General features: G+C 40.8%; 1 protein-coding gene across 2 annotated transcripts in view; it reads left to right on the top strand.

Annotated features, from left to right (window-relative positions):
• The first annotated feature begins 5,607 nt into the window (after positions 1 to 5,607).
• RNF2 (ring finger protein 2) overlaps positions 5,608 to 23,950 on the top strand; it is a 42,938-nt gene continuing 24,595 nt past the window's right edge. Inside the window, exons 1-2 of one of the 2 annotated variants that reach the window (XM_025285486.3) lie at positions 5,608 to 5,807; positions 18,003 to 18,049. The gene's annotated coding sequence lies outside the window, so the exon portion shown is untranslated. The remainder of the gene's footprint in view (positions 5,808 to 18,002; positions 18,050 to 23,950) is intronic. The other variant, XM_025285485.3, reaches the window with a different exon arrangement.

Raw genomic sequence — 23,950 nt, 5'->3', positions numbered from 1 at the left:
AATATCCATTTGAGTTCTAAGTTTTGATCTTAATTATCTATTCCTTGTTAGTTTCCAGGATTATTCTTGGTGTTCCTAGATCAATGTCAAGGCACAGTTCTCACTGCTTGCAGTAAACATTTTGAAGGGAAAAAAACTTACAAAGTTTGTTTGAATAGAATAAACTTACTTTATATTAGAAAACTAAAGCCAGTAATTATTAAATCACACTTTATTTTATATATCAAGTTGGATATCACAATAGTACCCTCCATTATTAACTACAAAGAAACAGCTGGCTAGTCAGCCTGCATCAGAATGAAAACTTTTATTCATTCTTTTGACTTTTCAAACACATGCTAGTTCATTATTTTAATAAAATGCACTAACAGATGTTAGGCAGAATGTGGCCACATCTGGGACATATAAAATACCATTCCAAGTCTCCATAGGAGGGAAATAGCAATAGTATTTAGTTCTCCCCCAAAGCTTAACTAGCCCATCTCATTTAATCTGTTTAACTCTAAGCTGAACAGTTAAGAGTAGCACCAATTATTTTGATTGTCTTGGGAATATAAAAAGGAACAATGAACTAAAACACCAAGGGAAGTGTCACAAAAAGAAATGCACTATGTTGAAATACAAATAAAACTTCACTAAAGCTTGTGGCTAGAGCTATATTTTTTCAGCTGAAGAGGTAGTAAATCTCGAGTTGCCTGCTTCCTGAAGCCACCTTGAATTACAGGTCTCTTTAGGCCTTCCTACAACGTTCCTACTTAATTTCACCCTTTCAAAGAAAGCACAACAAATCTAAAAGATGACAAATAAAGATGCTGGTAGATGTAGTTTGACAATTATGGTGGTGGTGGTGGTGGTGGTGGTGTCCATGGGATTTCTCAGCCAAGAATACTGGAGTGCGTTGCCATTTCCTTCTCCAGGGGATCTAACCAACTCAGGGACTGAACAGGCGTCTCTTGCATTAGCAGGCGAATTCTTTACTTCTAAGCCACCAGGGAATCCCTTGAAAATTATATTACAAATGTGTATGTGTGTGTGCGCTCAGTTGCTCAGTTGTGTCTGAGTCTTTGCGTCCCATGGACTATTGCCGGGAGAAGGAAATGGCAACCCACTCCAGTACTCTTGCCAGGAGAATCCCATGGATGGAGGAGCCTGGTAGGCTACAGTCCATGGGGTCACGAAGAATTGGACACGACTGAGAGACTTCACTTTCACTTTTCACTTCCAGGTACTGGAAAAGGAAATGGCGACCCACTCCAGTATTCTTGCCTGAAGAATCCCAGGGACAGGGGAGCCTGGTGGGCTGTCGTCTATGGGGTCCCACAGAGTTGGATACGACTGAAGCAACTTAGCAGCAGCAGTAGGACTGTTGTCTGCCAGGGTCCTCTGTCCATGGGATTCTTCAGGTAAGAATACTGGAGTGGGTTGCCATGCCCTCCTCTAGGGGATCTTCCTGACCCAGGGATCCAAGCAGCATCTCTTGCATCTCCTGCACTGGCAAGCAGATTCAGGTTTTGTTTTTGTTTTCTTATAGTGATTAAATCCCAATATATTCCAGTCCTTTAACCTACCTTTCAGTTTTGTTTTCTTATGTAACTTTTCTAAGAAAACAAAAACAAAACCTGATGATTTTCTGTCAACAGGTCAGGTTCACATACTATTATATATAGCATTATTATATATAGCATTGTCTCTAGCTTCTTTAAAATGAACCACACTGATGATTAAACACTTGGAATAAACACTAGTGTTGAGAGCACATCTGTGGAGGTGTTTGTCTCAGCCTGCTTACCCATTAGAAAGAAGAAAAATGCTGGAGCTGCGTATGTAGCACAGAGAGGGAAGGCATAGGTGGCATCATGGAGTGTAGCCTGGACTTGGAGTCAGATGCCCAGCTTTGAGTCTCAGCTCTGCTATGAGCTCAATGTTTGGGACAGTTAGTTACCCACAGAAGCGACATTTTCCTCTTCCGTGAAGTAGGAATAATACCTTGGAGGGTTGTTCTGAAGAGTCAGTGAAATAATGACTGTAAAAGTGTTTGATAAACTGTGATATATATATATATGTATTACAGCTTATATATATAATTCTCTTTTTAAAAATATGTGCAATCAAGCACATATTTTTTTTTAATTTACTTATCTAGATGTGTTAGGTCTTTGTTGTGCCATGTGGGCTCTTTGTTGCATTCAGACTCTAGTTGTGGCACCTGGGCTCAGTATCGCAGCTCAGGGGCTTAGTTGCTCTGCGGCATGTGGAATCTTAGTTCCCTGACCAGGGATTGAACCCACATCTCCTGCAATGCAAGGTGTATTCTTAACCACTGGACCACCAAGGAAGTCCCTATAGCTTCTTATTAGGGACTAATAATTAAATCATTAAATGCTGATGGACTGCAATCTTCATCTCAGATAAGCAGGTAACAATTAGATATCTGGAGCACAGCTGAAAAAAAAAAAATCCATGGGGTGGATATAGACTAGGCAGGCAAGAATTTCCATTTAAGACAAACTATCTAAGTAGAGAAAGCCTCTAGGGGACTAAATGCAATTCTGATAAAAAAATCTGCTCTTATGCAGTAAAGTGAGACATACCAAGATCATATGAACTATTCTACTTCATATACACACTGGGATCAAAGATTCCCAGTCTTTCATTCTCTTAATGCCTACTTATTCAGCATCTACTACATGCCAAACATGGTGCTAGATATACACTTTTTTTCTTATAAACAAGATTTCTGCTCCCAAGGAACTTGTATCCTAGTTATATTAACATCTTTATTTCAAGCACTTGGAATCTACTTGTGCTACTTGTGCAAAAGTATTAGCACATCTACTATGTGCTAATACTTTTGGTCAACAAAAGTTGACCAAGCTGAACTAATCTCAGTTTGTAGTATCACCGTAACAGAAAACCAGGAAAGAGGTGATTTTTGTGATCAGAGATGTCTACCCAATTCACCATGTGATTAACAGGGTACTACTTTTAAAGTTTTAAAGGAAAAGGAACTTTCTAACTAGAAATCATCTAGTCATCCACCTAAAATACTTGTATTATATAGTATTAATTTAGTGTCTTCCTGATTAAAACATAATTACTACTTTAACAAGAGGGTAGAGTGTTAATAGGAAATGTTTTAGAAAGTGGTGACCTTTACGTTGGGTCAAAAAATAGCAAAAAGAATGTAGGCTGGATATGTCAAACCACTATTGATAGACTGACTATGGACTTGACATTGATTTAATGTACAATACAATTTTAAAAGGGGGAAGAAAGATGAAAAGTGCATTCTGTTTATATGATAGTCGACTCTTAACAAGTACAGTGAGGTTTTTTTCTTTTTTTGAAAACATACCTTTCTTGAAGGCATTCAAGAGAGCCAGTGTTATGAAATAAAATGTAGAGCTTTTCCATAATATCTAGAAACGAACTGGTGGGCTCAGGGTGACTGACATTAGTGTTGTCCACAGGTATCACCACCTCTCCTGAACTCCGTTCAGCCTCAGTTTAAGGACTCAGTCCCTGTGAAGATGGAGGAGGCTACGTAACTAGTTTTGGCCATGACGTTTGCTTCCCAACCTAAGGATGTGAAAAGTTCATAGGGATTCTTCAGTCACTTTCTTCCTCTGTCACAGAGACTCAGTTGCTGTGTTCTGGGTGACCTCTCTGCCAATCTGGTTCCTGGAGTGACTGGAATAGAATAAGCCCGATTCACAAGAATCATGAACAAGCAATAAACTTTTGGTGTGCTAAGGCATGAAGATTTGGGAGATGAGGTGTCTGCTACTGTACCATAATATAGCCTTTCCTGATTAATGTAGTCAGGGGACTTCCATAACACTCTCAGTCCAAGTTTTTGAGGAAGAGATAAAATAGATAATACGAGCTCCATTAATCTGTCAGTAGTGTCTTTCAAATTAAGGATGCTAGCCTGAGGTCTAGCTTGTTAATCACATTTAATCCAGATATCCCATAACTTTTCCATTTTTCTACTAATTCTCTTGTCAATCTTTTTAAAGTACTATTTTAGCTTTTACCCATAAAATTCCTGTGCTTTTTTTTTACAAAGTTTATTCTCAAAATCATAACCTTGCCACATATTATTTGCATATACATTTTCACTAGGGTAAAATGTTCTGAATTATGAACAGCATTAATGCGATGACATATGCAGTTGTGAACAAAGAAGGGAGACACTTCTGCAACTGCATTCTCTCTAGAAAGTGGACACTTACAGGAAGGGAGAGGTAGGAGCATTCCTGATTTTCTTTTCTTTTTTTTTTTGTTCCACATTGGAAAAACAGCTTAACCTTGAAGGGCTTGTCGAGTCTGAGAATCGTCATTTCTTATTTAAAGCCTTACATAGTAAGTGAAAGTTTTAAGTCTGGTTTTGCTCTTGTTTATCTTAATGGATTGTTAGGTAGGGCAAATGATGTGTTGTCTTAAATATTTTAACGCCTGTCTTCTTTCTACTTATCCAAAGCTATCCCTCACAGTCCTACTCAACTCCGAGCTTCTCAGGAAATCTTCGCTAACACACCAGCTAGAATTGATCCTTTTCTTTCCCAAAATCTTATGTAAATTCATACCATTTATTTGGCATTGCTTGTAGAGAGTTTAGAGAGTTCAAAAGCTGGAAAGGACCTAAGAATCATTCAACACAATCCTCTCATTTTACAAATGAGGAAAGTCAAGTCCAGAACAATTATGTACTTTAGTTAAGTCACACAGTTAGGAGACACATTGGAGGCTATAAACCTAGTTTGCCCAATTCTCAGCGCACTCCCTTAGTGTCCCAAGTGCCTTCAGTTTACTACCTGAAATTGTTGGTTATTTTTCAAGAGAACAGATCATCTCACCAATAGTACATCTTGCGATCCAGGAACTCTTTATCTCAGTTTGTAGCTTAATCTATTCACATTTTATATACTTGGTGGTAGACTAATTGGTTGTGTTTTAGGTAACGACCACATCTGTTACATCTATCACTTATTCTCAAACTCAGAAGATAATACTGGGAGGGGCTGAGGAAGGATTCAAACAGCCGCAAGGTAAGTAAACCGATGAGAACCAGGAGAACGCTTACAGACGTCCAAGAATACACGCTTAGCATTGAAGGTCGTTTCCCCTGGAATTGGGTCTTGCTGGTTCACTCTGCAAGGACGGAAAGTGTGTGTGAGCGTAGCTGTGGGGTGGGGGAAGGCAGAGTGCCGAAGTTCAGGTGAAGTTCTAGAGGTGAAAGCCTGACGAGGACGTCTACCGAGTGGGATGGGTGTAAGAACAGGAGGCAGTCACGGGCGAGAGCAGGAGTGCGAGCGCGAACCCCAGCAGCGGGCCAGGGAGGCGCAGTGAGGGGCGCAGGCAGGGGCAGGAGAGCTCAAGGAGAGAGAGCGCCGAGAACGAGGTGGCGCCGCCGTCATCCGGGCGTTGCCCGGGGCCGCGTCGCCCCGCGGAGGGCGCCGAGGGGCGGGGCCGGGCGGCCCGGGGCGGGGCGGCGGCTCGGGCGCTCCCGGCAGCACGCGGCGGCGCCCCCTCCCCTCGCGCCGCGGGCCTCCCCGCGCCGCGCACGTCCCCGTCCCGCGCCTCCGCCCCCTCGCCCGCCCGCCCGCTCCTTCCCGCCCTCCCCCGCCGCGCCGGCCAAGCCGGCTTCCCCTCGGTCTCTCATGAATATTGAGCGGCCCCTGTTGTATTTCCCGAGCTCCATTGCGGAAGCCGAGGCTCGCCATATTGTGCGGCGGCGCCGGCGGCTTGTGCCCGAGTCTCGCTCCGGCCGCGGCCCGCGGAGCCCCGGGTTGGGGCAGGAGCCGGTGAGGCGAGGGACGCGCGGGGAGGCGAGGGGGCGCGGGCGCGGCGGGTTCGGCCGCGCGTCAGCTCGGCGGGGCTGCGGGCCGCTGACGGCCGCGCCGGGGCCGGAGCTGAGGAGGGGCTGGTGTGTGTATCCGCGGGGGTGTGAGGGGAGATGGCGCCGCCGCCCCCGGCCGCTCTCGGGGCGGGGATGGCCGGGGAAGGCGGCTTCTCATTGTTCGCGTTTCTTCGAGGGTCTTGGCGGGGGTGGGAGTCCGGCTTGAGGAGGACCCCCGGTGGGCGAAGCTCGGGGATTCCTTCCTTGGTGCGAACCGCCCGCCGCTCACTCTGCGCGGAGGCCGGGGCTGCGCTGCGGCACCCCGTCGGCTCCCCGGGCCGGGGGGGCCCTCAGCCTCTCCGCGGCCCCTCTCCGGAGACTAACCGCGTGGAATGCAGGGTTTTCCCCCTTCGGGCTTCCCCCTCGCGGCCGGGGGTGTGTGTGGTGTGTATGTCCGCGCTGTGAGGGTGGGGTAGGGGCGCTTTGTGTGCCGAGCCCGCTCTCCCCCCGGGGTGCTGGAGTCGGGGTTGGCGTGTCGAGGCGGTCCTTGGCGTCGGGGTTCCCTGTAGGCGGCGGGGAGACCCCTCCTGGTGAAAACATTCCTGGAGTGCCGCCTGCCTGCTCGGGAGTATCTGTTGCTGCGCTCTCAAACCCGCGAGGGTGCCCCGGAGGAGTCGAGGGGGGAGGGGGCGTCTGGGTTTGTTCCTGATGGAAGCTTCGCGTTTTGAACCCCGTCGTGCACGCGAGAGCTTTGGCCCCGAGTGTCGCCGGGGAGCCCTCGTCCGGGTTGTCAGGATCGTTTCCCTCCTAGTGAAGCCGTCTCCCTGCTCCCAGAGCTACTGTTAGTAAAAAAAAAAAAAATTGAGCTAAAACTTTGAGGTTCATTGCGATTATTTTGGGGGGACCCGAAGACCACTTACAGGCTTATCTCCTTGAAACCTTTTTTGGGTTTCTACTGCCTGGGTCTCCCAAGTTTTAGAGAATGTGTGCCTTTAACGTGGTTAAATGGTTTGAGAATGTCAGGTTCCTCGGAGGTGTGTACAGATTGGTTTGCGGTGAACGGGATAGGTTTGCATTCGGCCTTTTCGTAGTATGCTTTATTTCTTTTAAAAATTAAAAAAACTGAGACATTCCAGTGTTTTAGACTGAGAATTATGTTGAAAACTAATTATGTGTGATTTGCATTGCATAATCTACTTTTTGTAGTTCCACGATGATCGGCTAGAATACTTAGTATAATTGGCAGAGAATCTACTTCCTCACTTGCAGAAGAGTGTAGTTTTTGAATATTTTAATAACTCAGATTGGTAGTAGAACTTGTGTTTTTAAAGTGGTTATTTCATCCTTTGATTTATCAAGAATTTAAATGGCAGCAATATGACTCTTAGTTATTGCCTTTTCCCCCTAAAATTTCTACTTGTCACAATCAACAGGTATTTTAAAAAAATCTTGTTTGTGCGTTTAACGTAATTTTTAATAAAACAATGGGTATGTAAGACTTCATTTTCCAAGGCTAGGGCAGCAAATATGGCCCCTTACTTTTTCTAAGCGTTGGTGATATTTCTTCAGGTACCTTTGTGGAATACACATTTGAGGTTAACTATAGTAGGTGTGAGAGTGAAATGAAGAATTTATGAAGGACAACTGCCAGAATAGGCTAGTGGGCTTGAGTATTAGAAAAATATGCTGATGGTTCTCAAATGTGCTGCATAGAAAAATTTTAAATTAGAACCATTAACATAATGTAGACAAGGCAGGCATTCAGCATACTGAGAATTTTGAGTTTTTCCTCTGCCTGTTGGAACTCTTGACTGCTAGCTCCCAGGTTTGTGAGGAGAGAAATATGGAGCAGGTCAGCAAACATCTTTGGAATTTCATTTGTCTATCACTGACCTTCAGCATGTGGTGTCAGGTCTATCTCTTTAACTTGATTTATTTGTGGTTTGTGTTTATATTATGCAGTCTTTGGAGTAAAGGTGATATATGTCTAATGAATAATATATAACCAGATGTTTCAGTGACAGTTTCATTTCTATACATTAGCACAGAAGCATAATTCCTTCCAGCGAGAGAAGTGAGCTAACATTAAAAAGCACTTTATTAAAATCATGGCTGTGTTTCTGATATGATTTAAAGCATTCAGAATTTTGTATCCACTCACTTGTTAAATCTGGGGAAACTAGACAAGGCATCACAGTTTACAGTTTTTAAAAAAGGGAAAACACTAAGATTATATAGACTGCTGGTGTACAGATCTACACTTGATTTTTAATTAGTGTTCTTTGTTAGACATGTTATGGAAGACATTGTCATCAGACACTAGTTATTTAATTTCCTGATTTTTTTCATCTCTGAAACCTTATATCAACAAGTTATTATAGCAACGTATTGAATGATTGTTTGCATTGAAATGAGTAGATCCTGGTATAATTTGAGTACAGAGGTACAGTAAAATTTACCCTGTTCATTCTCTGTAGGTTGAGATACCCTGTCTGTTCCCCCATCAGATTTTTCATTTTTTCTACCTAATGTGTCAAACAGGTCCTCTGGTGTCCCTTGTTAGGCATAGAGCTTGGTTGATTTTACATAAATATACTGACTGTGGTAACAAAACTTTTGGCAGTTAAGTAGCAACTAGTGTTACTATGTCCATAGGCAGGAACTAGGTGATGAGTCCCCGACTTTATAGGTGCTAAGCGAGCAGGTGGCCCACTCTCCGTTTTTATGCTGTGTGGAGGAATTCCAGTGGAACTTTCAAGTTTAAAATTTTTTTCACTTCTCTTTTTGTCTTATGGTTAATAGGCAGCAGAGGTGGACTAATATGTCTGGGCCTAGTGATGCTTTTTTTGGATGCTCAGGAGCTATATAAATACATTACTAAGAATTCTGAGAAAGATTCTTATTGCTTGAGTTTGCCTTTTCTCTACTATCTGCCATTTTGTCATAATTTTAAAAATTCAGTTTATTAAGTACAATAATGAAAAATTATTTTTGAAATTAACCTCAGATTAAATTGTCTAGTGAGGACATCTTATTAAATGAAGTAACAAACCATATAAAAATATCAAAGCATTTTGGTCATTTGTTTTCAACAGTTGTATTGATTTGGGGCTCCTGCAAGAGGGATTTCTTTATGTGTCTCTGCTGTAGCATGGAGTTTTATTTTATGAAGAAGTTTGCTTCTAAAGTCAATGTGTAAAATGAAAATCACATATAATAAAAAATTATGCTTGAAATCTCTCAGGATGGGAAAAACATACCAGTAAGTTCAGTTCAGCTTTAGTTTTGGAAGACTGCTGTTTCTTTTGCTGAACACTAGATGAAGTAGTCAGTGTGCACTATGGGCCATGTTGAACACAGCAAATAAAAAGAAAATCCTTAAACTTAAGAATCACATTCAGCATGTCCTCATGCTCATACTAGGAGAGGCTTATGGGAACTGAGACCACTGAGGAGTCGGAGTCGCAGATCGGCTGTACTCTGATTTTTTCTAGGATGCTTGTGTTCTGAGAGAACGTGGCGGGTGTGCTTGGAATAGCCGGAACTGTTTAAATATTTCTCATTTCCTCTCTGTTTTTTGTGTGTTTCTTTGCATGCTGGATAGTTTAAATTGCAAAAGTTAGGTGATATTTGTGTTACAATGTAACAGACACAAATTTAAAGGGTTTGGCGTTATTCTTTCTAAAATATATTTTATCTGTAGAAATAATTTCAAAGTTCCTTTACTTTCCCCTTTAATAAAGCAACAAGATATCTATCTCAGAGGAGAGCAGTTAGAAGAACAGGGTATTAGTGTCCAATAGACAAAATAGAAAGTTCAATAGGAGTTTGAACAGAATACAGGGATATGGTTAGATGACTGTAAGAGCAGAAAGAGAACATTATAGTAATCTGTCAAAGAGCTCGGAGAAGAGCTTCTGTTGGTCTAGTTCTGAACTTTTGAGGTCAGCCTTGTTGAGCTGCTGATGAGGCTAGTTCTGGGGAATACCGAAAGAAGCTGGAGGCTGGAACCAGTTGTTGCTGCCAATGACTAGAAGGGGGTCCCCTCGGCCCTTTTACTGCTTTCTTACCTCCATTGGCAAAGCCTAACACGGACCTCCCCTGGCAGAAGAGTTGGTGAAATACAGTTGCACAGTCTCAGCCCAGCACCACAGAGCAGTCTAGAGTGGTGATTTTGGAGTAGAGACAAGGAGTAAATGACCTGTACAAGTAATATAGATTAAAATAATTTAGATAGGGAATCCTGTCCTTACCTCGCCTGTTTAAAAAACATTTACTGATTATCTTCTGTGTGCCAGATCCTCTGCTAGGGATTAGGAATATAAAAGTGAATTGAATAAAGTCTCTGTTATTGAGGAATTTACAGTCTAAGCGGAGATGACAAACTTCTGTACAGAGTGTTAAATGCAATAATACATAAATGATGTGCTTTGGGAATCCAGAGGACAAGCAGCCTACTTGCCTCTTTTCCCAGCTAAACCTAATGACCACTGTTTTTGTTTGGTGTTTTGATCAAACCCAAGTTCATTCTGTTTGATGTCCTATGAAAGCCATTCCTCTGAGATGCCTTAATTTTATCATGCAGTTATTGTCTTTAGTTAAGTATTTCTCTTTGCTTTATTTTTTTAGATTATAAAGACCATCATTTTCTCTGCACTTTTAGCCTAGCTTAGTACTTCACACCTAGAAGACGTTTGAGAAATAGTTATTTTTGCAGTGGATAATGGGGATTAAAGTATTGCTCATTACCTTTGTAGACATTGTTTCCTCCTTCCAGGGTCATGAGCAAATAGTTTGGCTAGAGTGTTAGGATTTTATAGATGTGAGAATTGAAAGCTTAAAATAATTGGTTCATATAAGCTGTATACTACCAGTAACTGAACTAGAAATAGGACTTTGGATTTTTGATGTGTTATAGTCCAGAGCCAGCCATTTTGGTAGGGATTTCATTTGATGGCTATTAAATAAAATCCTCTTCTACTTCTCTTACTATTTTATAGCCTAATATATGTTCCAAAATTTCCATTATTTTGGGATGGAGGGAGGAAGAAAAGACAAGCTCCTCATTTTATTTTCTAAAAATAAAAGCATCATGCAGTTTCTTTTTACATTATTCTTATTAGTTGTCCACTGTTTTCTTTTTATCTACCCCGTGTTGATTGTGCTGGCTCTGTTAGCTATTGTAAGATGTGCAGATCTGTATACTTCATTTTGACTTGTTTTTAGAATTATTCTACTTGTTTCCCCCACCATACACAGACTATGTTGATTTAACTTAAAACCAACTGATTTTTCACTTATAAAAAGATGTATGCCTCTATGCCAGTAATTGCATTAAATCCTCACTATTTATACTATTTACTATATAGAGTTTAATTCAGCCTGGGACGGCTGTCTTGGAAGACAGCCAAATGTTTTATGGAAGGCTTTCCTGTATTACAGAGGGGTAGTGTTGTGCATGGAAGAAGACGCTTTAGAATTCAAGGCAGGAGACTTGGTTTCTAGGCCTGGTTCCACTACTAGCAAGCTTCTTGGCCTGTCTATTTTCTTTTCTATAAAAATAATAATAAAAAAGTTGCATCCCCATTGAACTTGGAGGTTATTTGTAAAGATATAAGAGGTAATGTAGGTAAAAAGAGGTAAACAGCAAAGAGCATTGTAAATACAAGAAGATGTATGTTAAGAAAGAGAGATTGATCTGTGGCATGGATCTTGAAAGAGATCTTGGGAATAGTTGTGTGTCTACTTCCAAGTTTTTGAGTCTTCATATTTAAAAGAAGGTTGTTAGAGTGAAAATATGGGGTGCAGGAGGAATTGTGGATGTCCTGTAACCCTACTTTCCCAAAGTCTGGTCAATTGTGTAATATTCTCAATCTTCTCAAGTAACTGTTAAGGTCGATGTGCTTCATTAATTTCTTTTCTCCAGGACTAAATATCTTAGGAGACGATACCTGAAATTTATACACCTAGGACCAAAACTCCCACTTCACAGATTGTTTAAATGACGGGCCTGAGGGAGTAGAAGTAGATGCTATTACTATTTTTACTGGAAACTACCTATTTTTGTTTTATTTATGCTGTTTTATAATATCACTTAGAGAAAAATCTCTGTACTTTTAAAAATACATTTAGCAGGATTAGAAATTATATCTGTTATTTAGTTTTAATGAACTTACCCTCTTATCCTTGATCTTAAAAGTTTTAATTGACATATTTGTGAAGAAAACATGCCTTGTTGAATTAGTGGAAAGATTTTTTTTGTAGCTTTTTTATTTTTTGTGAGGTGCTGTCCTCTAGGAATATGTCCTTCCAAATTGTAAAGTAATGGTAACATGTTGAAGACTAGGATATTGATAGCAAGAGCAATGGAGTGGGTTGCCATTTCCTTCTCCAGGTGATCTGCATTGCAGGCAGATGCTTTACCATCTGAGCCACCATGGAAACCATAGTTTAGTCTCCTGAAATATTTTTTCCCCAGAAGTCTCTCTAACTTTTGAAAAACTGTTACGGTTTTGTATAATTTAAGTAACATGATTATTAATGTCAATTAATTTTATTCTGAAACATGTGAAGTTTCACAGACTACATAAGCTGTCATTCACTTCTTAAATGAATTGTTTTTAGTTTTAATTCCTATGTGCAATATGTTGCTCAGTCCTTTTAAAAGTAATTAAGAGCTAAGAATGGGGGAAAATCGATGTTATTAAGTTGTCTTTTTAACCAATATAATAATTTTCAGTTGTCAGTTTATTAAAAAAATTTTTTTAATATTGGATAATTTCAGAACTGGAAAAATCATGCTTTCAGTATTCAGTTTTAATTGCTGTTAAATTTTGATGTAATTCCCTTTGGAAATAAATTTTAACTTTGGGCTTTTTTGCTTTTCTTCTTTTCATAGTAAGGCCTCCTCAGACAGCCATTTTGCTTTTTTGCATTTCTTTTCCTTGGGAGTGGTCTTGATCCCTGTCTCCTGTACAATGTCAGGAACCTCCTTCCATAGTTAATCAGGCACTCTTATCTATCAGATCTAGTCCCTTAAATCTACTTCTTACTTCCACTGTATAATCATAAGGGATTTGTTTAGGTCATACCTGAATGGTCTAGTGGTTTTCCCTACTTTCTTCAATTTAAGTCTGAATTTGGCAATAAGGAGTTCATGGTCTGAGCCACAGTCAGCTCCTGGTCTTGTTTTTGCTGACGGTATAGAGCTTCTCCATCTGTGGCTGCAAAGAATATAATCAGTCTGATTTTGGAGTTGACCATCTGGTGACAGCCATGTGTAGAGTCTTCTCTTGTGTTGTTGGAAGAGGGTGTTTGCTATGACCTGTATGTTCTCTCGGCAAAACTCTTTTAGCCTTTGCCCTGCTTCATTCTGTACTCCAAGGCCAAATTTGCCTGTTACTCCAGGTGTTTCTTGACTTCCTACTTTTGCATTCCAGTCCCCTATAATGAAAAGGACATCTTTTTTGGGTGTTAGTTCTAAAACGTCTTGTAGGTCTTCATAGAACCGTTCAACTTCAGCTTCTTAAGCGTTACTGGTTGGGGCATAGGCTTGGATCACCGTGATATTGAATGGTTTGCCTTGGAAACGAACAGAGATCATTATGTCATTTTTGAGATTGCATCCAAGTACTGCATTTCGGACTCTCTTGTTGACCATGATGGCTACTCCATTTCTTCTAAGGGATTCCTGCCCACAGTAGTAGATATAATGGTCATCTGAATTAAATTCACCCATTCCAGTCCATTTTAGTTTGCTGATTCCTAAAATATCAATGTTCACTGTTGCCATCTCTTGTTTGACCACTTCCAATTTGCCCTGATTCATGGACCTGACATTCCAGGTTCCTATGCAGTATTGCTCTTACAGCATTGAACCCTGCTTCCATCACCAGTCCCATTCACAAATGGGTATTGTTTTTGCTTTGGCTCCATCCCTTCATTCTTTCTGGAGTTATTTCTCCACTGATCTCGAGTAGCATATTGGGCACTTACCGACCTGGGGAGTTCCTCTTTCAGTATCCTGTCATTTTGCCTTTTCATACTGTTCATGGGGTTCTCAAGGGAAGAATACTGAAGTGGTTTGCCATTCCCTTCTGCAGTGGACCACATTCTGTCAGACCTCTCCACCATGACCCGTCCGTCTTGGGTGGCTCCACAGGGCATGGCTTTAGTTTCATTGACTTAGACAAGGCTGTGGTCTGTGTGATCAGATTGGCTAGTTTTCTGTGATTATGGTTTCAGTGTGTCTGCCCACTGATGCCTGCTCACAACACCTACCATCTTACTTGGGTTTCTCTTACCTTGGACGTGGGGTCTCTTCACAGCTGCTCCAGCAAAGTGTAGCCGCTGCTCCTTACCTTTGACGAGGTCGCCCCTCCTGACCTTGAACATGGAGTAGCTCCTCTCGGCCCTCCTGCACCCGCGCAAGCACCGCTCCTTGGACATGGGGTTGCTCCTCTCGGCTGCCGCCCCTGACCTCGGACGTGGGGTAGCTCGTCTCGGTCGCCGCCCCTGACCTTGGGCATGGGGTAGCTCCTCTTGGCCACCGCGCTTCTGTGCAAAACAGAGAAGTGAAAAGCAAAGGAGAAAAGGAAAGATACAAGCATGTGAATGCAGAGTTCCAAAGAATAGCAAGGAGAGATAAGAAAGCCTTCCTCATCTATCAGTGCAAAGAAATAGAGGAAAACAGCAGAATGGAAAAGACTAGAGATCTCTTCAAGAAAATTAGAGATACCAAGGGAACATTTCATGCAAAGATGGGCTCGATAAAGGACAGAAATGGTATGGACCTAACAGAAGCAGAAGATATCAAGAAGAGGTGGCAAGAATACACAGAAGAACTGTACAAAAAACATCTTCATGCCCCAGATAATCACGATGGTGTGATCATTCACCTAGAGCCAGACATCCTGGAATGTGAGGTCAAGTGGGCCTTAGGAAGCATCACTATGAACAAAGCTAGTGGAGGTGATGGAATTCCAGTTGAGCTATTTCAAATCCTAAATGATGATGCTGTGAATGTGCTGCACTCAATATGCCAGCAGATTTGGAACATTCAGCAGTGGCCACAGGACTAGAAAAGGTCAGTTTCATTCCAATCCCAAAGAAAGGCAGTGCCAAAGAATGCTCAAACTACTGCACAATTGCACTCATCTCACACTCTAGTAAAGTAATGCTCAAAATTTTCCAAGCCAGGCTTCAGCAATACGTGAACCATGAACTTCCTCATATTCAAGCTGGTTTTAGAAAAGGCAGAGGAACCAGAGATCAACTGCCAACATCTGCTGGAGCATCAAAAAAGCAAGAGAGTTCCTGAAAAACATCTATTTCTGCATTATTGACTATGCCAAAGCCTATGACTGTGTGGATCACAATAAACTGTGGAAAATTCTTCAAGAGATGGGAATACCAGACCACCTGACCTGCCTCTTGAGAAACTTATATGCAGGTCAGGAAGCAACAGTTAGAACTGGACATGGAACAACAGACTGGTTCCAAATAGGAAAAGGAGTATATTAAGGCTGTATATTGTCACCCTGCTTATTTAACTTCTATGCAGAGTACATCATGAGAAACGCTGGACTGGAAGAAGCACAAGCTGGAATCAAGATTGCCGGCAGAAATACCAATAACCTCAGATATGCAGATGACACCACCCTTATGACAGAAAGTGAAGAGGAACTAAGAAGCCTCTTGATGAAAGTGAAGGAGGAGAGTGAAAAAGTTGGCTTAAAGCTCAACATTCAGAAAACTAAGATCATGGCATCCAGTCCCATCACTTCATGGGAAATAGATGGGGAAACAGTGGAAACAGTGTCAGACTTTCTTTTTCTGGGCTCCAAAATCACTGCAGATGGTGATTGCAGCCATGAAATTAAAAGATGCTTACTCCTTGGAAGGAAAGTTAGACCAACCTAGATAGCATATTAAAAAGCAGAGACATTACTTTGCCAACAGAGGTCCGTCTAGTCAAGGCTGTGATTTTTCCAGTGGTCATGTATGGATGTGGGAGTTGGACTGTGAAGAAAGCTGAGTGCCGAAGAATTGATGCTTTTGAACTGTGGTGTTGGAGAAGACTCTTGAGAGTCCCTTGGACTGCAAAGGAGGTCCAACCAGTCCATCCTAAAGGAGATCAGTCCTGGGTGTTTATTGGAAGGACTGATGTTGAAGCTGAAACTTCAATGCTTTGGCCACCTCATGTGAAGAGTTGACTCATTGGAGAAGACCCTGATGCTGGGAGGGATTGGGGGCAGGAGGAGAAGGGGACGACAGAGGATGAGATGGCTGGATGGCATCACTGACTCGATGGACATGAGTCTGAGTGAACTCCGGGAGTTGATGATGGACAGGGAGGCCTGGTGTGCTGTGATTCATGGGGTCGCAAAGAGTCGTACACAACTGAGCTACTGAATTAACTGACTGATCTGACTGACTTAGGCTTTTTGAAACATAGTTTTAACTGTGTTTTTTATATGTCTAAATTTGTGTATTTTAAAATCTAACTTTAGATAGTACTAACATTTTCTATTCCATAATCAACTTGATAACATTTTTGATGATTGTGTGATATTTCAAGTGGATGTACCGTGGTCTATTTATCCATTTCCTTGTGGTTGGATTCTAAGGTTCCTTTTAGCTTTGTACTGATGTTGATGGTAGGGACATATAGCGTTCATTGTGGCAGCCAGATGGAAGTATTTAACAAGTAGCACCTATTGTCTCTGTAGTTTATCTTTGTAAGAACAAAGCTGTCTTTTTTTTTTTTTAATTGAAGTATAGTTGATTAAGGGCTTTCCTGGTAGTGCAGTGGTAAAGAATTTACCTGCCAGTGCAGGAGACCCAGGAGACACAGGTTTGATCCCTGGGTCAGGAAGATCCCCTGGAGTAGGAAATGTGAACCAACTCCAGTATACTTGCTTGAAAAATTCCATGGACAGAAGAGCCTGTCTGGCTACAGTCCATAGGTTCGCAAAAAACTGGACACGACTGAGCAACTGGGTACAGCACACAGCAACACAGAGTTGATTTACAATGTTGTGTTATTTTATACTGTACAGCAAAGTGATTCAGCTCTGTGCATACATTCCTTACCATGTGGTTTATCCCGGGATATTGAATATAGTTTCTTGTTGTTTATCCATGCTATATATGCTAGTTTACATGAGCTAATCCCAAATTCCTAGTCCTTCCCTCCCTCATACCCCTCCCCCTTGGCAATCACAGGTCTCTCTGTCACATCTGTTTCTGTATTATCGATAGGTGCATTTGTGTTATACTGTAGATTACACATATAAGTGATATTATATGGATCCGTCTTTGTCTTTCTGATTTGACTTTGTTTAGTACGAGTAGGTCTATCCATGTTGCTGCAAATGGCTTTAAGTCCTTTTTATGGCTGAGTAGTATTCAGCTGTATATATGTACCGCATCTTCTTTATCCATTCATCTGTTATAGACACTTAGTTTGCTTCCATGTCTTGGCTATTGTAAGCAATGCTGCTGTGAATTTAGGGGTGCATGTATCGTTTCAAATTATAGTTTTGTCTGGATATGTGCCCAGAACTGGGATTGCTGGATCATATGGCAACTCAATTTTAAGTTTTTTGAGGAACTGCCTTACCGTTCTCCATAATGGCTGCACCAGCTTGCATTCTCACCAAGAGTGTAGGAAAGTTCTACATCCTCTTCAACATTTGTTATTTGTTTACTTTGATCATGGCCATTCTGGCTGGAGTAAGACAGTGCCTTACATAGTTTTGATTTGCGTTTCTCTAATAATTTGTGATGTTGAACATCTTTTTATATGGTTGTTGGCCATCTGTATATCTTCTTTGGAGAAATGTCTATTTCATTAATTTTCCTATTTTTCAATTGGGTTGTTTGGTTTTTGTTGTTATGGTTTAGCTGTATGAGCTATTTGTATGTTTTGGAATGTAATCCCTTGTCAGTCACATCATTTGGAAATATTTTCTGCCATTCTGTAGATTGTCTTTTCATTTTGTTTATGGTTTCTTTTGCTGTGCAAAAGCTTGTAAGTGTGATTAGGTCCTGTTTGTTTATTTTTGCTTAGAATAAATGCATCATTGTTGGCAACAGCTTGTTGTGTAGTACAGCTGAAGAAAACAGAGAGAAGGTAACCTCTGTTTCCTTGTTTCAGATCTGGAACTCTGTGTGTGGAGCAAGTGTTCTTGGCCTTCAGTCCAGGTATCTCTTAAGGATCCATGAATACTCTGAAATTTTGTATGTGTGTTCTTTTGTGTTTTTTTTTTATCTTTATAGTCCCTCCCCCAAGATGAGAATTCCTAGCTTTCATCAGATTCTCAAGGGGCATATAGACTCAGAAAAATTAAGCAAGGGTCATGAACTTATAGGATTTTGTTTAAAAAGTCGAGGTAGAGGGAAAGCTATTTTTAAAAAGTGCCTGAAAACAGTGTCTGTTGTATCAAATTAATGTTAGTTTTCCTTTCCATTTATTATTTAATATAGGATAAATTTTCCTTAAGAGACAATGAGTTTTGCTGCTTTAGCTACTTAAGTTCTTCTTTTTTATAGTATTATTATGGTTTTCTCTTCTTAATATTGGTTATTTGAAGAACCCACCTAAAGATTTTTGAAGGCTAATTGGTAATAAGTAACTACCCTAGTAGACATACATATCTATACATTTTTAATATATACACATTTAAATATATTTTTTAATTGCTAATAAGAAACTCTGCCCTAATGGGCTTGGGAAATAAGTATGTATTTCCTAAAACATGCTCATTTTATAGATAAAGAGATTAAAAGCTGTATATTGACTTGTTCAAAGTCATGTTGATTTCTGGTATATTTGAGCTATGCCAAATTTTTGCTGCTTTCATGAATCTAGGGATTATGCTAATCTTTAGATTTATTAGAGCTGTAACACAGCTTTCTAAAAATTTCTGGTTTCATTTTTCTTCTAAGACTCCAGCCTTTGAAACTGCAGGCTCTGCTTTTTGCCAGTTTTAAACTTTGTTTTTTGATGCAAGTTGCAAAAACCAGGAGATAAGGGTAGAAGAGAAATCAGTTTACATTTTGAAGTTGTATTAAGAACCCACAGTGAGAATTGAGGTCTCCTAAATCCCAGTCTGGCTGCCGCTGTTTTCCATAATAGTTGCTTTTCTGCAAGAGAAAATCTACCCCGTGTGCCAAAGTGACACCAGAAACACATTCTTTACTCCTCTAATCTATTGTTTTAAAACTGTTCAAACCTGTGCCTGTTGTATTTTGGTCATAATAGTAGTAGGAGTTGGAAAATGGAGGGAAACCCTCTCCACAGACTCCTGACAACTCCATGCTGCCTTCTAAAAGGCATGCATGTTAACTTTTACGTAGCTGTAATTGTAGCACCGGGCTTCCCTGATGGCAAAGTAGTAAAGAATCTGCCTGCCAATACAGAAGATGCAGGAGACCCGGGTTCCATCCCTGGGTTGGAAAGGTCCCCTGGAGAAGGAAATGGCAACCCACTCCAGTATTCTTGCCTGGAAAATCCCATGGACAGAGAAGCCTGGCGGGCTAGTCTGTGGGGTTGCAAAAAAGTCAGACACGACTGATAACTCACCACCAACAAATAGTAGCACAACTACAAGTTAGTCGTTCCTTTCATCTCTCTGCCTTATAAGTATTACTAATCATTTCATATAGTATGACTAATTGTTATTTTTAATGATTGAAAAAATTTTCCATTGTTGATGATGCAGCAGATGTGTCCATGCTGACAGCATTTTTACTGTTGTAGTAGGAATAATAATTGGTGTGATAGTTAAGGGCATGGCCTTCTTAGTCAGGCAAACCTGAGTTTTGAGTCTTTACTCTGACACTGCAAACTTTAAGCTAGTTGCTTGCTTGTTTATTTAGTTATTTATATTTTGGCTTGATTTATTAAATGAAGGAAATTAATAGTACATGTTTCATAGGGTTGTTAGGATTAAGAAATATTTCATATAAAGTGATAAATATAAATGTTATCTGTTATTATTAATAGCATTATTTCCTTAGACTGGGATTACTGGGTGAAAGATTATGAATGTTTGTATCTCTGGAAATGAATTGCCTAGCTGTTTTCTGAAAGGGTTATTCCAGTTGTTGTTGGGAGAATGTGGAGGCATCAGGCTTCAGCTTTCTCGCTTGTCTTTCCCAATGTGATTTTTTAGTTTCTGTGTCTGTCCCTTTCTGCAGCTTAATTTTTCAACGAAGTATGCCCTTGTGAGAAATGTAGACCCTGTTGGTCTATTTTCTGTGACGTAGGGAATGTTGCTGTTACCTCGTGTGTTGTCACTTGCTGAAGTGTGTTCAGCAGCATTTCTGCTCCTTCCGGCAGGAATCTGCACTTGATGGGCATTTCTCCTCCCAAGAAAGCTAGGTGTACCACTTTTCCAAAGTTGTTAAACATCTATTCTGGCACGTGGGATTTTGGACTAAAAGTCATTAGTTGTTAGAAGTCTCTTTAGCTTTGCCATTATTGATAAGCATATGTAAATCTCCAAGCTTTGCTTTATGCTATCCTTGTGTTTCATATCTTCCTCTCAGAGATAGAAATACTGATCTGCTTCTGCCATTAAATCTGCAGATTTTTATTGGGAGCCAACCACGTATGCTGATGGCATAGAGCAGTAGTCCACAGTCAGTAGTAAGCTGTTTACACACGTCAATATGTTGCCCTGTTTACGGTTTCTTGTAATCTGGGTAGGGATGTGAAATGAAGTTGGTAGCTCCTCTTGCTCAACTTAAGAACTCAGAATTTTTCTGCTCTGCTCAGGAAATTAACAGTGTATGGTGTGTCTCTTGATCTTGAAGCATGGGGAGAATGAAAATTAATCCTTCTCTAAGAATGTGGTTAGTTTGTGGTAGAGTTGGTGCATGTTCGGGGCTGAGAACCTAGATTGTGCCTGAGTTTGAGAGCTAAGTAATCAGTAGTTTGCCAGTAGTTCACTAGATTCAATAATTGGATGAAGCAGCTGACTGGGAACCCCTTAGGCAAGCAGAGGTTGATACAATTTTAGAAGGGTTACAAAATCTAGACAGGCAGATGAGAACCAGGAGCTGAAGTGCAAAGTGCAGGGAATGTCGTGTCAGAGTGCAGACAACTAAGAATTCAGGAAATCAACAAAAATGGAAGGTTCTGACCAAATGGAGCAAAGAAGAAAAAAAAATACAAGGGAAAAAAGCAAAGAAACCCCTCCAGATGTACAACTTCTAACACAAAGATACCAGGTCAGAGGAAAATCTATAGCTAGCTCATTGTTTAAAATATGTGTGCAAACATGCCAGATGGATGTGGAGAAGTATATATGAGGAAGTGCAGAAAGCCTTGTATGTATCTAACCTGGAGTGTTAGATGTGTGAACTTTAATACACAACACACCTCTTTTTGATCAGCTTTGGAAAAAAAAGATTGGAGGAAATGACTGGTTTTGGTTGGTGAAGTTTTCAAGTTGAAAGAAGTTGCTGGAAGTAGAATACCTTCTTAGCCCAAGAGGACATACTTAGTTGCTCAGTTGAGTCTGACTGTTTGCAACCGTTTGGACTGTAGCCTGCCAGGCTTCTCTGTCCATGGGATTTCCTAGGCAGGAATACTGGATGGGTTGCCATTTCCTCCTCCAGGGGATCTTCCTGACTCAGGGATTGAACCTGCATCTCCTGTGTCTCCTGCATAGGCAGGCAGATTCTTTACTGCTGAGCCATTGGGGAAAGGACATTTAGGAAAGCCTTTTGATCTATAAAATATTAGGGCTAAGGGGGCTCTTGGTATTACTTAATATAAATTCTTAAATTTACAAATAAGGAAACTGGATACTCAATTAAAATGACTAGGAGAAGGCAATGGCACCCCACTCCAGTACTCTTGCCTGGAAAATCCCATGGATGGAGGAGCCTGGTAGGCTGCAGTCCATGGGGTCGCTAGGAGTTGGACACGACTGAGCGACTTTACTTTCACTTTTCACCTCCATGCATTGAAGGAAATGGCAACCCACTCCAGTGTTCTTGCCTGGAGAATCCCAGGGATGGTGGGCTGCCCTCTATGGGGTCGTACAGAGTCAGATACGACTGACGCGACTTAGCAGCAGCAGCCTTAGTTTACCCAAAAATTGAAAGCAGACCTTCTTTACTATTTGTGTATATTTGTAGAAAATTTGTGGCTCCTCCGGTTTCAGTAACCCATCTTCCTATTATAAAATTGTCTCCACCTAGTGGCAACAAGTATTTTGCAAGAATGAGGACAAGCACAGGAAAAAACCGCTGGGGGCCTTTATTCCTCACTGCTTGTGAGGAAGTCAGCCTGCTGACAGTTGTGTTGCTTTGGAGAGGGGAGAGGGAGAGACAGTGTGCCTAATGCTTGCGTTAATTTTCCATAACCTTTATGGGAATTTGTAAACTCTTTATACCTGAATTAGGCGTTATATTTATTGTTGACTATGTAAAAAGTGTGTTCAGCTTTTCAGAGTTTTTCATGTACACACACATACATATTACATAAGGATATGTGTGTGTGTGTGTGTGTGCACACACACATATATACATTTTTTCCATCTTTGTTTTAAGTTAAAAGCATGATAACTTCCGTCAGTGGACGTTATGGAGAAGAGATGAACTAAACGGTAAATGATACCTGGACAATGAGGGGCGGGTGGAGGGGAAAAGGTCCCAACCTTTGTAAAATATGAAATTCTGGAAATATTAGAATAAAGTATGGATGTATGGTTGATGTTGTTTATAATCTTAGAGTATGGATTAGCTTTCCAAAGAAGCCATAGAGGGAAAGATACATTAAAGATATATAAAAAATAAAATCTATGGCTTAAAGAAGTCGAAGGCAAAAGACAACAACTGGGGGGAAATATTTAACAGTCATGACAGGCAAAAGGTTGATTTCCTTAGCAGAAAAGGTTCTTACAAATTACCTTTTAAACAACTAATAGAAATGAATATGAATAAGTAATTGACAGAGCCCCCAAAATGGCCAGTAAAGCTATGAGAATGTACTCAATTTCACTCATGGTTGAAGCTTGCAAATGAAAACAACAATGAAATATTATTTTCCATCTATCAAATTAGGCAGGCTTTTAAACAAAGTGTTGCTGATTCTTAATTGGTAGAAGGGTACAGAGGTCTAGCAATTTAGCAGTATTTGTCTGAATAAAAAAAGTTACCTGCCATTTGAGCCAGTAATTTTGCCTTTAGGAATTTGCCTAGGCAACTTCTTACTGTTAAATATAAAATCAACAAAACATATATTTGATGAATGGTGAACCACATCTTTATGGGGGACAATTTCAGGAACTTGTACCAATTGGGAATCTCAGAAGTTTCCTTGGATCACTAAAAACTAATCTTTAGCTAGAACAGTGGGTTCTCCACGCTGGCTATGCATAAAAACCTTGTGGTTGTCTTTCTAACCGTACCAAGTGCCCCAGAGATGATAATTCAGGTAGTCTGGAATGGAACCTTGGTATCAGAATTGTGTTAAAGCTCTCCGGGTGGTTCCTGTATGGAGCCAAATTTGAGAACTACATCTCTAGATTACAAGAATTTTTCCTGTGAGTGTATTAATTTTCTTCTGGCAGAAGATAAGACTACTGGACAAGTTAACTGAAATTCATATTTTTTTCACTTTGTCCCACTCTCCCTTTGGCTTTCTTTTGATAATTTGGGTTCAAGTGGTATATTACTTTCCTATTGCTGCGATGATAAACTACCGCAATATGGTGGCTTAAAAAATAACGCAAGTTTGTTATCTTACAGTTCTGACAGCCAGAAGTTCACAGTGGGTCTTGCAGAATCAAGGTGTTGACAGGGCTGTGTTCCTTCTGGAGGCTTTAGGGGAGAATTCACGTTCCTTTTCTTCTTTAGCTTCTAGAGGCTGCTGTACCTACAGCCCTTGGGCTCACAAATTCTTTCTCCGTTGTCAAGCCAGCAGTATAGCATCTTCAGATTTCTTGCTTTGATTTATATCTCTGCCTCCATCACATTGCCTCCTCTTTTTTTAAGGACCCTTCTGATTCTTGTTTAGGTGCTCAGTCGTGTTTCACTCTTTTATGACTCTATGGACTGTACCACCAGGCTCTTCTGTCCATGGGATTT

Source organism: Bubalus bubalis, chromosome 5 (assembly GCF_019923935.1).
Source record: "Bubalus bubalis isolate 160015118507 breed Murrah chromosome 5, NDDB_SH_1, whole genome shotgun sequence".
Lineage (NCBI taxonomy): Eukaryota > Metazoa > Chordata > Mammalia > Artiodactyla > Bovidae > Bubalus > Bubalus bubalis.
This window is presented reverse-complemented; position numbering and strand designations above follow the sequence as displayed.